Source organism: Pseudophryne corroboree, chromosome 1, assembly GCF_028390025.1.
Source record: "Pseudophryne corroboree isolate aPseCor3 chromosome 1, aPseCor3.hap2, whole genome shotgun sequence".
Taxonomy (NCBI): Eukaryota; Metazoa; Chordata; class Amphibia; order Anura; family Myobatrachidae; genus Pseudophryne; species Pseudophryne corroboree.
Genome location: NC_086444.1, coordinates 313,305,832 through 313,319,212, shown reverse-complemented (window position 1 = coordinate 313,319,212; position 13,381 = coordinate 313,305,832). Strand labels below are relative to the sequence as shown.

Below are 13,381 nucleotides of genomic sequence, written 5' to 3'. Positions count from 1 at the left end.
CTGAGGCTGAAAAGACGGTGTCTTTTTCTGCAGAGATGTGACTTAGGGTAAAAAACGGTGGATCTTCCAGCAGTTGCCGTGGCCACCAGGTCCCATGGACCGACCCCAAATAACTCCTCCCCTTTTATACGGCAATACATCTTTGTGCCGTTTGGAATCTGCATCCCCTGACCACTGTCGTGTCCATAAACATCTTCTTGCAGATATGGACATCGCATTTACTCTTGATGCCAGAGTGCAAATATCCCTCTGCGCATCTCGTATATATAGAAATGCATCCTTTAAATGCTCTATAGTCAATAAAATACTGTCCCTGTCAAGGGTATCAATATTTTTAGTCAGGGAATCCGACCAAGCCACCTCAGCTCTGCACATCCAGGCTGAGGCGATCGCTGGTCACAGTATAACACCAGCATGTGTGTGTATACTTTTTAGGATATTTTTCTGATAAGCATGTGAGCGCCTTATCCACCCTGAGGGGTGTTTCCCAATGCGCCTTAACTTCTGGCGGGAAAGGGTATACCGCCAATAATTTTCTATCGGGGGAAACCCACGCATCATCACACACTTCATTTAATTTATCTGATTCAGGAAAAACTACAGGTAGTTTTTTCACCTCACACATAATACCCTTCTTTGTGGTACTTGGAGTATCAGAAATATGTAACACCTCCTTCATTGCCCTTAACATGTGGCCCTAAAGGAAAATACGTTTGTTTCTTCACCGTCGACACTGAAATCAGTGTCCGTGTCTGGGTCTATGTCGACCGACTGAGGTAAATGGGCGTTTTTACAAGCCCCTGACGGTGTCTGAGACGCCTGGACCGGTACTAATTTGTTCGCCGGCCGTCTCATGTCGTCAACCCACTTGCAGCGTGTTGACATTATCACGTAATTCCATAAGTAAGCCATCCATTCCGGTGTCGACTCCCTAGAGAGTGACATCACCATTACAGGCAATTTGCTCCGCCTCCTCACCAACATTTTCCTCATACATGTCGACACACACGTACCGACATACAGCACACACATAGGGAATGCTCTGATAGAGGACAGGACCCACTAGCCCTTTGGGGAGACAGAGGGAGAGTTTGCCAGCACACACCAAAATGCTATAATTATACAGGGACAACCCTTATATAAGTGTTCCTCCCATATAGCATTTAATATATATGTATATCGCCAAATCAGTGCCCCCCCTCTCTGTTTTAACCCTGTTTCTGTAGTGCAGTGCAGGGGAGAGCCTGGGAGCCTTCCCCTCAGCCTTTCTGTGAGGGAAAATAGCGCTGTGTGCTGAGGAGAATAGGCCCCGCCCCCTTTTCGGCGGGCTTCTTCTCCGGAGATTGTGAAGTCTGGCAGGGGTTAAATACATCCATATAGCCTCAAGGGCTATATGTGATGTATTTTTCGCCATACAGGTATTCTACATTGCTGCCAGGGCGCCCCCCCCCGCGCCCTGCACCCTCCGTGATCGCTGTGGGAAGTGTGCTGACAGACAATGGCGCACAGCTGCAGTGCTGTGCGCTACCTGAGGAAGACTGAAAAGTCTTCTGCCGCCTGGTTCCGGACCTCTTCAATCTTCAGCATCTGCAAGGGGGTCGGCGGCGCGGCTCCGGGACGAACCCCAGGGCGAGACCTGTGTTCCGACTCCCTCTGAAGCTAATGGTGTCCAGTAGCCTAAGAATCCAATCCATCCTGCACGCAGGTGAGTTGAAATTCTCTCCCCTAAGTCCCTCGATGCAGTGAGCCTGTTGCCAGCAGGACTCACTGAAAATAAAGAACCTAAAAACTTTTTCTAAGCAACTCTTTAAGAGTGCCACCTAGATTGCACCCTTCTCGGACGGGCACAAAAACCTAACTGAGGCTTGGAGGAGGGTCATAGGGGGAGGAGCCAGTACACACCATGTGATCCTAAAAGCTTGCTTTTGTGCCCTGTCTCCTGCGGAGCCGCTATTCCCCATGGTCCTGACGGAGTCCCCAGCATCCACTAGGACGTTAGAGAAACGGCATTTATGCGCATGCCCCGCAATGCGCACGCGCAATGCACGGGTATAAAGCCCTTTGTGGTTGTGCTGAGGTTCTAGTGAAGTTTTTCTTCGCACTGGTGGCCGTTAGAAGATTGACAGGAAGAGGGCGTTACTGGGTGTCAACTGCCCGTTTTCAGGGAGTGTTTGCAAAAACACAGGCGTGCCCAAAAAAACACAGGAGTGGCTGGCCGTTCGCTAGGTGGGTGTATGACGTCAAATCTGGACACGAATATGCTAAAGTGATCGCAAGCGCTGAGTAGGTTCAGAGCTACTCTGAAACTGCACAAACTGTTTTTGCAGAGCTCGGCTGCACATGCGTTCGCACTTCTGCTAAGCTAAAATGCACTCCCCAATGGGCGGCGGCATAGCGTTTGCACGGCTGCTAAAAACTGCTAGCGAGCGATCAACTCGGAATGACCCCCATAAACTGTAGCCTTCAATTGGGTATGAATTCCTACTGAACTATGGCCCTCATTCTGAGTTGTTCGCTCGCTAGCTACTTTTAGCAGCATTGCACACGCTAGGCCGCCGCCCTCCTCTGGGAGTGTATCTTAGCATAGCAGAATTGCTAACGAAAGATTAGCAATTCTGCTATTAAGTATTTCCTTGCAGTTTCTGAGTAGCTCCAGACCTACTCCTAGATTGCGATCACCTCAGTCCGTTTAGTTCCTGGTTTGACGTCACAAACACGCCCTGCGTCCGGCCAGCCACTCCTCCGTTTCTCCAGCCACTCCTGCGTTTTTACCTGGCACGCCTGCGTTTTTTAGCACACTCCCTGAAAACGGCCAGTTTCCGCCCAGAAACACCCACTTCCTGTCAATCACACTACGATCAGCAGAGCGATTGAAAACCTTTGTTCGCCCGTGAGTAAAATAGCATAGTTTTGTGTCAAATTGCTTAGCGTGTGCGCCCTGCTGTGCATACGCATGCGCAGAACTGCCGGATTTTAGCCTATTAGCAATTCTGCTAAAATTAGCAGCGAGCAAACAACTCGGAATGAGGGCCTATGAAATATTCTCAGAAAAAAGCACAGCAAAATATGCAAAGCTATATAAACAAGAATCATCGTTGTGGTGTTTGTGCTAGTTTACATAACCAGCTGGGTATACACTGCGGGCTATAATGTAGAATACATTTAGGGGGAGATGTATCAAGCTTCGGAGAGAGATTAAATGGAGAAGTTGCTCAAAGCTACCAATAAGCTTCTGTCATTTATCTAGCACAGTCTTTGACATGAGTTAAAATATGATTGGTTGCTTTGGGCAACTTCTCCACATTGGGCCTGATTCAGATGTGAACTGTAAGCAATGCCGATATTTGTGTATTTGAATGATTATTTGATACTCTGCATGCACAATTTTGTTTTTCTGAAAACCCCTATGGCTCATGCATTACCCAGACTGTACGCACAAAGTTGCTGTTCTGTATGGAGGCGTTGGTATCAGAGATAGAGAGGCAAAGTGCTGGTTGACACAGCGCCTAACAAGTGTCGATGCTAGATGTGAGGGTGGACTGTCTGGAACCACAGTCGGTGCTACTGCGTACCCAGTGCTGAAAGTGGGCATCCCAGAGCTTGCACACGCTAGTTTGAATTAAACCAATTTGTGATTGTGATTTAACCAAATTGTATGAAGAATAGTTTTCGTCCATTTTCTAGTGTTTGGGAACAAATGGTCAGTTGTCAATTGCACTCATCCATTACCAGATTTTCATTCCAACCGGCCAGATCTGGCATATGATCTGCCAGATTACTATATAGTGTATGCCCAGCTTTAGCATGGCAACAGTGGATGCGAGATGCTGTGCCATTGCTAGTGTTCCAACACCACTGCACAACTGACACCTTTCGCCCACAATGCTTCTCGGGGCTACATATTCCCACCTCCAATGCTTTCATAGAATCATCTTGGATATACTATTGCATCTCGTAGAGTGTTCAGTGGATCACATGGTGAATTCATGAAAATTTTATGTAAATTACATTTTATATATATATATATATATATATATATATAATGTAATGTATACAAACACACACACATATATATATATATATATATATATATATATATATATATATATATATATATATATATATAAATAAGAATTTACTCACCGGTAATTCTATTTCTCGTAGTCCGTAGTGGATGCTGGGTACTCCGTAAGGACCATGGGGAATAGACGGGCTCCGCAGGAGACTGGGCACTCTTTAAAGAAAGATTAGGTACTACATCTGGTGTGCACTGGCTCCTCCCTCTATGCCCCTCCTCCAGACCTCAGTTAGGGAAACTGTGCCCGGAAGAGCTGACATTACTAGGAAAGGATTTGGAATCCAGGGTAAGACTCATACCAGCCACACCAATCACACCGTACAACTTGTGATAACTATACCCAGTTAACAGTATGAACAACAGCTGAGCCTCATTAAACAGATGGCTCAGAACAATAACCCTATAGTTAAGCAATAACTATATACAAGTATTGCATAAGTCCGCACTTGGGACGGGCTCCCAGCATCCACTACGGACTACAAAAAATAGAATTACCGGTGAGTAAATTCTTATTTTCTCTGACGTCCTAGTGGATGCTGGGTACTCCGTAAGGACCATGGGGATTATACCAAAGCTCCCAAACGGGCGGGAGAGTGCGGATGACTCTGCAGCACCGAATGAGCAAACTCTAGGTCCTCCTCAGCCAGGGTATCAAACTTGTAGAATTTTGCAAACGTGTTTGATCCCGACCAGGTAGCAGCTCGGCAAAGTTGTAAAGCCGAGACCCCTCGGGCAGCCGCCCAAGAAGAGCCCACCTTCCTCGTGGAATGGGCTTTTACTGATTTAGGATGCGGCAGTCCAGCCGCAGAATGTGCAAGTTGAATCGTGCTACAGATCCAGCAAGCAATAGTCTGCTTAGAAGCAGGAGCACTCAGCTTGTTGGGTGCAAGCAGGATAAACAGCGAGTCAGTTTTTCTGATTCTAGCCGTCCTGGAAACATAGATTTTCAGGGCCCGGACTACGTCCAGCAACTTGGAAGCCTCTAAGTCCCGAGTAGCCGCAGGCACCACAATAGGTTGGTTCAAATGAAACGCTGATACCACCTTAGGGAGAAATTGGGGACGAGTCCTCATTTCTGCCCTGTCCATATGGAAGATCAGATAGGGGCTTTTACATGACAAAGCTGCCAATTCTGACACATGCCTAGCCGATGCCAAGGCCAAAAGCATGACCACTTTCCACGTGAGATATTTCAACTCCACGGTCTGAAGTGGCTCAAACCAATGTGATTTTAGGAAATCCAACACAACGTTGAGATCCCAAGGTGCCACTGGAGGCACAAAAGGGGGCTGAAAATGCAGCACTCCCTTAACAAACGTCTGAACTTCAGGTAGTGAAGCCAGTTCTTTTTGAAAGAAAATAGACAGGGCCGAAATCTGGACTTTTATGGATCCCAATTTTAGGCCCATAGTCACTCCTGACTGTAGGAAGTGCAGAAATCGACCCAGCTGAAATTCCTCTGTTGGGGCCTTCATAGCCTCACACCAAGCAACATATTTTCGCCATATGCGGTGATAATGTTTAGCTGCCACATCCTTCCTAGCTTTTATCAGCGTAGGAATGACTTCAACCGGAATGCCCTTTTCCATCAGGATCCGGCGTTCAACCGCCATGCCGTCAAACGCAGCCGCGGTAAGTCTTGGAACAGACAGGGCCCCTGCTGTAGCAGGTCCTGTCGGAGCTGCAGAGGCCAAGGGTCCTCTGAGATCATTTCTTGTAGTTCCGGGTACCAAGCTCTTCTTGGCCAATCCGGAACGATGAGTATAGTTCTTATTCCTCTCTTTCTTATTATCCTCAGTACCTTTGGTATGAGAGGAAGAGGAGGGAACACATAAACCGACTGGTACACCCACGGTGTCACTAGAGCGTCCACAGCTATCGCCTGAGGGTCCCTTGACCAGGCGCAATATCTTTTTAGCTTTTTGTTGAGGCGGGACGCCATCATGTCCACCTGTGGCCTTTCCCAACGATTTACAATCAGCTGGAAGACTTCTGGATGAAGTCCCCACTCTCCCGGGTGGAGGTCGTGCCTGCTGAGGAAGTCTGCTTCCCAGTTGTCCACTCCCGGAATGAACACTGCTGACAGTGCTATCACGTGATTTTCCGCCCATCGGAGAATCCTTGTGGCTTCTGCCATTGCCATCCTGCTTCTTGTGCCGCCCTGTCGCTTTACATGGGCGACCGCCGTGATGTTGTCTGACTGAATCAGCACCGGCTGGTTTTGAAGCAGGGGTTTTGCTTGACTTAGGGCATTGTAAATGGCCCTTAGTTCCAGAATATTTATGTGTAGGGAAGTCTCCTGACTCGACCATTGTCCCTGGAAGTTTCTTCCCTGAGTGACTGCCCCCCAACCTCGGAGGCATGCATCCGTGGTCACCAGGACCCAGTCCTGTATGCCGAATCTGCGGCCCTCGAGAAGATGAGCACTCTGCAGCCACCACAGCAGAGACACCCTGGCCCTCGGGGACAGGGTGATCAGCCGATGCATCTGAAGATGCGATCCGGACCACTTGTCTAACAGATCCCACTGAAAGAACCTTGCATGGAACCTGCCGAAGGGAATTGCTTCGTAAGAAGCTACCATCTTTCCCAGGACTCGCGTGCAGTGATGCACCGACACCTGTTTTGGTTTCAGGAGGTCTCTGACCAGAGATGACAACTCCTTGGCCTTCTCCTCCGGGAGAAACACCTTCTTCTGTTCTGTGTCCAGAATCATACCCAAGAACAGCAGACGCGTCGTAGGAACCAGCTGCGACATTGGGATATTCAGAATCCAGCCATGCTGTTGCAGCACTTCCTGAGATAGTGCTACTCCGACCAACAACTGCTCCATGGACCTCGCCTTTATAAGGAGATCGTCCAAGTACGGGATAATTATAACTCCCTTCTTTCGAAGGATTATCATTATTTCGGCCATTACCTTGGTAAATACCCTCGGTGCCGTGGACAGACCAAACGGCAACGTCTGGAATTGGTAATGGCAGTTCTGTACCACAAATCGGAGGTACTCCTGGTGATGTGGGTAAATGGGGACATGTAGGTAAGCATCCTTGATGTCCAGTGATACCATATAATCCCCCTCTTCCAGGCTTGCAATAACCGCCCTGAGCGATTCCATTTTGAACTTGAACTTCCTTATATAAGTGTTCAAGGATTTCAAATTTAGAATGGGTCTCACCGAACCGTCTGGTTTCGGTACCACAAACATTGTGGAATAGTAACCCCGTCCCTGTTGAAGGAGGGGAACTTTGATTATCACCTGCTGGAGGTACAGCTTGTGAATTGCCGCCAGTACTACCTCCCTGTCCTTGGGAGTAGCTGGCAAGGCTGATTTGAGGTAACGACGAGGGGGAGACGTCTCGAACTCCAGCTTGTATCCCTGAGATACCACTTGTAGAACCCAGAGATCAACCTGTGAGCGAACCCACTGGTCGCAGAAGTTCCGGAGACGGGCCCCCACCGCACCTGGCTCCACCTGTGGAGCCCCAGCGTCATGCGGTGGACTTAGTGGAAGCAGGGGAGGATTTTTGTTCCTGGGAACTGGCTGTCTGGTGCAGCTTTTTCCCTCTACCCCTGCCTCTGGGCAGAAAGGACGCGCCTCTAACCCGCTTGCCTTTCTGAGGCCTAAAGGACTGTACTTGATAATACGGTGCTTTCTTAGGCTGTCAGGGAACCGGAGGTAAAAAAGTCGACTTCCCAGCTTCCTCACCCTTATAAGGCAAAACTTCCATGTGCCTTTTAGAATCAGCATCACCTGTCCACTGCCGAGTCCATAATACTCTCCTGGCAGAAATGGACATTGCATTAATTCTAGATGCCAGACGGCAAATGTCCCTCTGTGCATCCCTCATATATAAGACTACGTCTTTAATATGCTCTACGGTTAGCAAAATAGTGTCCCTGTCAAGGGAATCAATGTTATCAGACAGGGAATCAGACCACGCTGCTGCAGCACTACACATCCATGCTGAAGCAATTGCAGGTCTCAGTATAGTACCCGAGTGTGTATACACAGACTTCAGGATAGCCTCCTGCTTTCTATCTGCAGGCTCCTTTAAGGCGGCCGTATCCTGAGAAGGCAGTGCCACCTTTTTTGATAAGCGTGTGAGCGCCTTGTCCACCTTAGGGGATGTCTCCCAGCGTAACCTATCCATTGGCGGGAAAGGATACGCCATTAGTAACCGCTTAGAAATCACTAGTTTCTTATCTGGGGAACCCCACGCTTCTTCACACAATTCATTTAGCTCATCAGATGGGGGAAAAGTCACTGCCTGCTTTTTCTCCCCAAACATAATACCTTTTTTTGTGGTAACCGGGTTAATGTCAGAAATGTGCAACACATTTTTCATTGCCGTAATCATGCATCGGATGGCCCTTGTGGATTGTACATTTGTCTCATCCTCATCGACACTGGAGTCAGACTCCGTGTCGACATCTGTGTCTGCCATCTGAGGTAGCGGGCGTTTTTGAGCCCCTGATGGCCTCTGAGATGCCTGGGCAGGCGCGGGCTGAGATGCCGGCTGTCCCAAAGCTGCGTCATCGAATCTTTTATGCAAGGAGTTGACACTGTCGGTTAATACCTTCCACATATCCATCCACTCTGGTGTCGGCCCCACAGGGGGCGACATCACACTTATCGGCACCTGCTCCGCCTCCACGTAAGCGTCCTCATCAAACATGTCGACACAGCCGTACCGACACACCGCACACACACACAGGGAATGCTCTGACTGAGGACAGGACCCCACAAAGTCCTTTGGAGAGACAGAGAGAGAGAGTATGCCAGCACACACCAGAGCACTATATAACAGAGGGATTTACACTATACACAAAGTGAATTTTCCCCCAAAAGCTGCTTATATCACAATTTGCGCCTAAATTTATGCGCCCCCATTCTCTTTTTTACCCTTTCTGTAGTGTATACTGCAGGGGAGAGCCTGGGGAGCGTCCTTCCAGCGGAGCTGTGAAGAGAAAATGGCGCTGGCTGTGCTGAGGAAAATAGCCCCGCCCCTTCAGCGGCGGGCTTCTCCCGCTTTTTTAATAATAATTATGGCGGGGGATTAGGCACATATACAGTTTAGAACTGTATTATGTGCATTTTGCCACTCAAGGTATACTAATTGCAGCCCAGGGCGCCCTTCCCCAGCGCCCTGCACCCACCAGTGACCGGAGCGTGTGGTGTGCTGTGGGAGCAATGGCGCACAGCTGCAGTGCTGTGCGCTACCTTATTGAAGACCGGAGTCTTCAGCCGCCGATTTTCTCCGGAATCTTCCGTCTTCTGGCTCTGCAAGGGGGATGGCGGCGCGGCTCCGGGAACGGACGATCGAGGTCGGCCCTGTGTTCGATCCCTCTGGAGCTTATGGTGTCCAGTAGCCTAAGAAGCACAAGCTAGCTGCACGCAGGTAGGTTTGCTTCTCTTCCCTCAGTCCCACGTAGCAGTGAGTCTGTTGCCAGCAGATCTCACTGAAAATAAAAGACCTAACAAATACTTTCTTTCTAGCAAGCTCAGGAGAGCCCACTAGGTGCATCCAGCTCTGGCCGGGCACAGATTCTAACTGAGGTCTGGAGGAGGGGCATAGAGGGAGGAGCCAGTGCACACCAGATAGTACCTAATCTTTCTTTTAGAGTGCCCAGTCTCCTGCGGAGCCCATCTATTCACCATGGTCCTTACGGAGTTCCCAGTATCCACTAGGACGTCAGAGAAAAACCTTTGAGGAGAGTGCTTCTTGAAGGCAAAAGCATAACTTAGAGTGTCCAGTAGCCTTAGAAGCACAAGCTAGCTGCAAGCAGGTAGGTAGGTTTGCTTCTCTCCCCTAAGTCCCACGTAGCAGTGAGTCTGTTGCCAGCAGATCTCACTGAAAATAAAAAACCTAACAAATACTTTCTTTATAGTGAACTCAGGAGAGCCCACTAAGTGCATCCAGCTCTGGCCGGGCACAGATTCTAACTGAGTTCTGGAGGAGGGGCATAGAGGGTGCACACCAGTGCACACCAGATGTAGTACCTAATCTTTCTTTAAAGAGTGCCCAGTCTCCTGCGGAGCCCGTCTATTCCCCATGGTCCTTACGGAGTACCCAGCATCTACTAGGACGTCAGAGAAATATATATATATATATATATATATATATATATATATATATATATACACACACACACACACACACACACACACACTCACCTGTATATACACACATAGGTTTTAGGTGGGTTTTGGTTCGTTGCTGTTATGTGTTGTTCTTGCATACCTTCCAGCAGAAGATACACAGATAACAGATAACTATACAGCAGTAGCTGTCCACTGTGACCTTGCAATCAAAAATAGATTTCAACACAAGGGAAATTTAATTAAATATAATTATCGTGAAATTCTCCGAAAATAAACAGCGCATGATTGACATATAACAGGCTCTGCAGGAGGCAGCAGAGGAATATCTGGAAATATCATACCAAATGGATGTAATCTGGTTACAGAACATGTCCAGCTGCACAGGCAAGATACAGCATAAGACAGAAAAAGAACAGGAAAGGACTGGGGATATGTGTTGACATACAATCTTCAAGGCATAAATATAGTGTTTAATAGCAATTTACCCAATAGGCTCCTCCTACTCTTTAGGTGCAGAGGGCATCTGGAGAAATCACCAACATAAGAATTTCCTTCATGTTGTCCTCACTCTGCTGGAAAAAAAAAACAGAAGAACATTTTTAAAATGCAATTTATGGCTGGATACAGAATTTAATTTACCATATGTTTATACCAAGCAAACATGCATTAGTATCAAGGTACCTATTTTCAGTACATAAGAAATAAACGCATGTTAGCATGTTTCTTTATTTGCCTGAGTAAGATAAAGAAGAAAAAAAAAGAAAATAGGAAAGAAAAAGGAAGGCAAAAAAAAAGGTAAACACCCAATCAGTTGATGTCAAGAACCTCGGATATGATGGTTGTTATAATTATAATTTAATGGTGTGTGGTGCACCTGCACCCTTGTTCCTAGATTGTAAAAACTAGCCAAATGGCTGGACAAAGACTAGTCAAACTGGCACAGCCCTACCTCATAAAACCTGTCCACCATTAACATTGCTGATAATATATATACTGATACCACATACACTAATATCTGTTCATTCTGTTTCCCAACAAGACACACACACAAAAAGCACACCAATCCGATACAGTATACTGTATGTTACTAGAAGTATTTTTTACAAAATGTATTCATTTATAAATATTTTTTTACAAGATCCCAATTCCCTGTTCATTTTTGTTTATAATTCTTTATTTTATATGGTCAGACAAAATGGAGAGATAATACAAAAAGGAAAAGAAAAAACAGTTGGGCAACCAAAGCCCAATATTGACCATGTTATTTGTAAGGTAAAGTATAAACAAAAGAACATCAGTAAAGTATCAAATGTAAAGAGAGGGGAAAAGGAGGGTGAGGAGGAATAGGAGGGAGGAGGGAGGGGGGGGGGACCACGATACAGTCTCACATTGACAAATGTACAGAAATCTTTCAAATAAGAAAAAAAAAAGGAGAAGAGAAAAAGGTAGAAAGTAGAAATAGGAGATAACCGTAAGGGAAGCAGAAGCAGAAGCAAGAAGAAGGAGATTAAGCAGAAGTTGACGTCCACGGTGAAAATGAACAACAAGAGGGGGTGGGGTGATGACCTACACTCTGCAAGCAACCAAGGAGCCCAAACATGATCAAAAGCGTGACCTCTGTCATGGAGGTACTGTAATATGTGGGGGGGGGGGGGGGGGGGGGGTAACAGAGTAGAAAAATCCAGGGATCTTTTGGCACAGGGGGTTCCAGAAGGAAATTCAGGAGGGTATGGACCAAGTTCCAAAAGGAGACGATGATCGAACAGGTCCACCATATTTGGAGCATAGTACCTCTGCAACAACAGTCCCTCCAACAATTCGGAGAAGAGGACGGGAAAAGTTTACGGAGTCTGTCAGGAGTATAATACCAGCGATAATAAATCTTGTATGCTGCCTCTTTGATACTGGTTACAATAGAGCTTTTAGCTATCCCCAGTCTCATGTCGTCCCAATCCTCAACTTCCAGGGGGAGGTCCTAGATCTCGTTCCCAGGCAGTTTCATGGGGACTGGAAGAGGGAAGGCTGGAATCTAGGAGGGCATAAAGCTGGGAGATTAAGCCTTTGGAGAGGTGGCATTTTTTACAAATATTTTCAAAGGGGGTAAGGTCACGAAGTACTGTGAGTGAGGGTAAAGAGCATAAAAAGTGTCGAATTTGTAGTAATTCAAAGGTGTTGAGTGTTCTTGAAGGGGTTTTCTGTTGAGGATTAGACAGGGATAACCACTGGCCCTGGTTGGAAAAATCAGCTGGGAATTTAAAGCCAAGCTGAGTCCAAGTATGGAATCTCATAACCGAGGATCCAGGGAGAAACAGGGGATTCTGCCGAATAGGGGTCAAGGGTGAGGGAAAGGAGGTAAGGTTCATCTTCACAGAGTAACAGTCCCAGACTCTAAGGTTAAATTTGATGATGGGAAGTAGTTTGGATGCTGGGGGTCAGGATGTGGAGGATAGACCCCACATGGGGGTCAGATCTGGGGGGTTAAGGTAGGCGGATTCAATATCCAGCCAGAAAACAGAGCCAGAGGTAGCGTAGGATGTTACGATATGGGAGAAATTAGAGTCCAGATAGTAGAGTTTAATATCAGGGAGACCCCTGCCGCCGACGGAGACCGGTCTTTTCAAGATGTTGGCAGCAATACGTGGGTTCCAAATAAAGTTAACAAGGGCTTTTTGAATATTGCGAAGGAAGGAAGCAGGAACAGCTACAAGGAGGGCCTGGAAGAGATAAAGCCTATGCCCTCTTCATTTTGTTCTTTGCAATACTGTTTTTAAGTGGACACATAATCACAGTAGAATAATTACAAAGTTCATGTTTCCCTCCACTGTATTGTCTTGGAATGTCCTTGTGTGGATCCACTGTGTCTTGCAACAGCACTGTATTGCATGGTGTCACACCTAGAGAGATCTTGTGTGCCGCTCAATTAGGCAACAATGTCATTTAATTAGTGATAATGTGGAAACATGTTAGAATCAAAATGGAACGTGACAAACCATTGTGACTGAAGGAGGAACTATTCAATGAAGAAACATTTTGACTTTTGTAAAAAAAAAAAAAAATGCTATCTGCACACAACAGAACAGACTACAGCCTCAATACTAAAATCACTCACAATATTGATTTAAGGTCCATACACACTGAGCGTTTTTGCCCAGTGTGTATGAACAGCGATGATCGCTGACATTGCTGGGCTGAAAAGC

General features: G+C 46.9%; 1 protein-coding gene across 24 annotated transcripts in view; it reads right to left on the bottom strand.

Moving 5' to 3' along the window:
* Positions 1-13,381, bottom strand: part of PITPNM2 (phosphatidylinositol transfer protein membrane associated 2) — a 545,353-nt gene that overhangs the window by 422,452 nt on the left and 109,520 nt on the right. For 21 of the 24 annotated variants that reach the window (XM_063964525.1, XM_063964523.1, XM_063964544.1 and 18 more), the window contains exon 2: positions 10,670-10,756. The exons of 1 other annotated variant lie outside the window; for it this stretch is intronic. The gene's annotated coding sequence lies outside the window, so the exon portion shown is untranslated. The remainder of the gene's footprint in view (positions 1-10,669; positions 10,757-13,381) is intronic. 2 more of the 24 variants (XM_063964527.1, XM_063964526.1) reach the window with 1 other exon arrangement.